This window comes from Aegilops tauschii, chromosome 6 (genome assembly GCF_002575655.3).
Source record: "Aegilops tauschii subsp. strangulata cultivar AL8/78 chromosome 6, Aet v6.0, whole genome shotgun sequence".
Lineage (NCBI taxonomy): Eukaryota > Viridiplantae > Streptophyta > Magnoliopsida > Poales > Poaceae > Aegilops > Aegilops tauschii.
The window spans coordinates 490711154-490714633 of record NC_053040.3 but is presented as its reverse complement, the minus strand read 5'-3'; positions in this window follow the sequence as shown (position 1 = coordinate 490714633).

Sequence of the window (3480 nt, the reverse complement as noted above, 5' to 3'; positions counted from 1 at the left end):
TTCTGCGGCCCTAGCTCATTACCTTTGCTCGTTTTCTATTTTCCTTTACTTTCTGTTAACAACCTTATCAGATAGCACCCGTACACCCTGGTACGCTTCACATTGGCCAGGGGCTTTATAGCGCCCCCCAATACGACAATAAAGTCCGAACACTTTTTACAGTATAGTTCGGCACCCCGAATTTAGCACTATATGCATTGGCTCCGAATCATGTCTTTGGTCAATAGTTGGGTTGCCCGACTCCTGTGCTTACTACCTTACATTCCGCTATATCGGCTAGGGTAGTAAAGGGAGAACTACTGTGATTGTGCCCTGGTTCATCTAGATGAGCACCTCAGTAGAGAAAGCCGAAAACTGACTGTCATGATACGACGAGACGGTCAGCTCTTCGGAGGTCTCAAATCGTTAGATGTTTTTTCCGCATTACGCTATGAATCGGTTCTTATCCGATCAGGTGTTTACAGAATCTCCCCAGTTCGGACTACCGAATACCAGCGGCTGCGCCTAAAATTTTATCGTCAAACTCCTATGGCTAAGTGAGGGTGTTAAAGCATTATAGTCTGATTGCCTTGTTCGTTGCGCTGAACACCTGCTTCAAGGACCAAATAATGGGATCAAGAGTGTTTAGATTTCATCCCGAACACCCTCGTATTACCTACGTGGGGGGCTGAAGCCGACGACTGGCCAACTCCCAGATTTAATAAAAACGGCCGCACAGGAGGTAAAAATCTAACACAAAGCATTATATTACATAAATTGTCTTTGTTTCATAATACAGGGCGAGACAAAATACGAATGTATTTATTCAAAGATCACGTCTTTCGCACACTGCTCCGCAACAATGCGGGACCCCTCCAGGATGTCTCCAAAATATCGCTCGGGTGTACGGTGCTCCTTGCCCTCGGGCGGCCCTTCGGTCGCTAGTTTGATGATATGTCCATTTTACATCATGCTTTTATATCGATATTTATTGCATTATGGGATGTTATTACACATTATGTCACAATACTTATGCCTATTCTCTCGTATTTTACAAGGTTTACATAAGGAGGGAGAATGCCGGCAGCTGGAATTCTGGGCTGGAAAAGGAGCAAATATTGGAGACCTATTATGCACAACTCCAAAAGTCCGGAAACTCCACGAAAGTTATTTTTGGAAATAATAAAAAATATTGAGTGGAAGAAATACGTCAGGGGGCCACCACCTGTCCACGAGGGTGGGGGGCGCGCCCTATCCCCCAGGGCGCGCCCCCTACCTCGTGGGCCCCTGTTGGTCCTCCGGTGGCCATCTTCTGCTATATGAAGTCTTTCGTCCAGGAAAAAATCGTAAGCAACCTTTCGGGACGAGACTCCGCCGCCACGAGGCGGAACCTTGGCGGAACCAATCTAGGGCTCCGACATAGCTGTTCTGTCGGGGACACTTCCCTCCGGGAGGGGGAAATCATCGCCATCGTCATCACCAACGCTCCTCTCATCGGGAGAGGGCAATCTCCATCAACATCTTCACCAGCACCATCTCCTCTCAAAACCCTAGTTCATCTCTTGTATCCAATTCTTGTCTCCAAGTCCGGGATTGGTACCTGTAGGTTGCTAGTAGTGTTGATTACTCCTTGTAGTTGATGCTAGTTGGTTTATTTGGTGGAAGACCATATGTTCAGATCCTTTATGCATATTAATACCCCTCTGATTATGAACATGAATATGCTTTGTGAGTAGTTACGTTTGTTCCTGAGGACATGGGAGAAGTCTTGCTATTAGTAGTCATGTGAATTTGGTATTCGTTCGATATTTTGATGAGATGTATGTTGTCTATCCTCTAGTGGTTTTATGTGAACGTCGACTACATAAGACTTCACCATTATTTGGGCCTAGAGGAAGGCATTGGGAAGTAATAAGTAGATGATGGGTTGCTAGAGTGACAGAAGCTTAAACCCTAGTTTATGCGTTGCTTCGTAAGGGGCTGATTTGGATCCATATGTTTCATGCTATGGTTAGGTTTACCTTAATACTTTTGTTGTAGTTGCGGATGCTTGCAATAGAGGTTAATCATAAGTGGGATGCTTGTTCAAGTAAGAACAACACCCAAGCACCGGTCCACCCACATATCAGATTATCAAAGTACCGAACGCGAATCATATGGACGTGATGGAAACTAGCTTGACGATAATTCCCATGTGTCCTCGGGGGAGCTTTTCTATACATAAGAGTTTGTCCAGGCTTGTCCTTTGCTACAAAAAGGATTGGGCCACCTTGCTGCACTTTATTTACTTTTTTTACTTGTTGCTCGTTACAAATTATCCTATCAAAAAACTATCTGTTACCTATTATTTCAGTGCTTGCAGAGAATACCTTGCTAAAAACCGCTTATCATTTCCTTCTGCTCCTCGTTGGGTTCGACACTCCTACTTATCGAAAGGACTATGATAGATCCCCTATACTTGTGGGTCATCAAGACTCTTTTCTGGCGCCGTTGCCGGGGAGTGAAGCGCCTTTGGTAGGTAGAATTTGGTAAGGAAAAATTTATATAGTGTGCTGAAATTTACTGTCACTTGTTACTATGGAAAGTAATCCTCTGAGGGGCTTGTTGGGGTATCTTCACCCCGACCAGTAGAGCAAAGAGTTGCTCCTCAACCTACTGAACCTACTGACGATGAAAATGTTTACTTTGAAATTCCTTCGGGTATGTTAGAAAAACTGCTAGCTAATCCTTTTGCAGGAGATGGAACAAAGCATCCTGATGAGCACCTATTATATGTGGATGAAGTTTGTGGATTATTTAAGCTTGCAGGTATACCCGGTGATGTTATTAAGAGGAAGGTCTTCCCTTTATCTTTGAAGGGATATGCATCGACATGGTATAGGCTATGTGATGATACGGGGTCATGGGACTACAAATGATTGAAATTGGAATTTCATCAGAAATTTTATCCTATGCATCTTGTTCATCGTGATCGCAATTATATATATAATTTTTGGCCTCGCGAAGGAGAAAGCATCGCTCAAGCTTGGGGGAGGCTTAAATCAATGTTATATTCATGCCCCAATCATGAGCTCCCAAGAGAAATAATTATTCAAAGTTTTTATGCTCGGCTTTCTGATAACAATCGCACCATGCTCGATACTTCTTGTGCTGGCTCTTTTATGATGAAGACTATTGAATTCAAATGGAATTTATTGGATAGAATTAAACGCAACTCTGAAGATTGGGATCTCGACGAAGGTAAGGAGTCAGGTATGACACCTAAGTTTGATTGTGTTAAATCTTTTATGGATACCGACGTTTTCCATAAGTTTAGCACTAAATATGGACTTGACTCTGAGATAGTAGCTTCTTTCTGTGAATCTTTTGTTGCTCATATTGATCTCCCTAAGGAGAAGTGGTTTAAATATCATCCTCCCATAGAAGTAAAAGTAGCTGCACCTATTAAAGATGAAGAAAAGACTATCACTTATAATGATCCTATTGTTCCTACTCCTTATG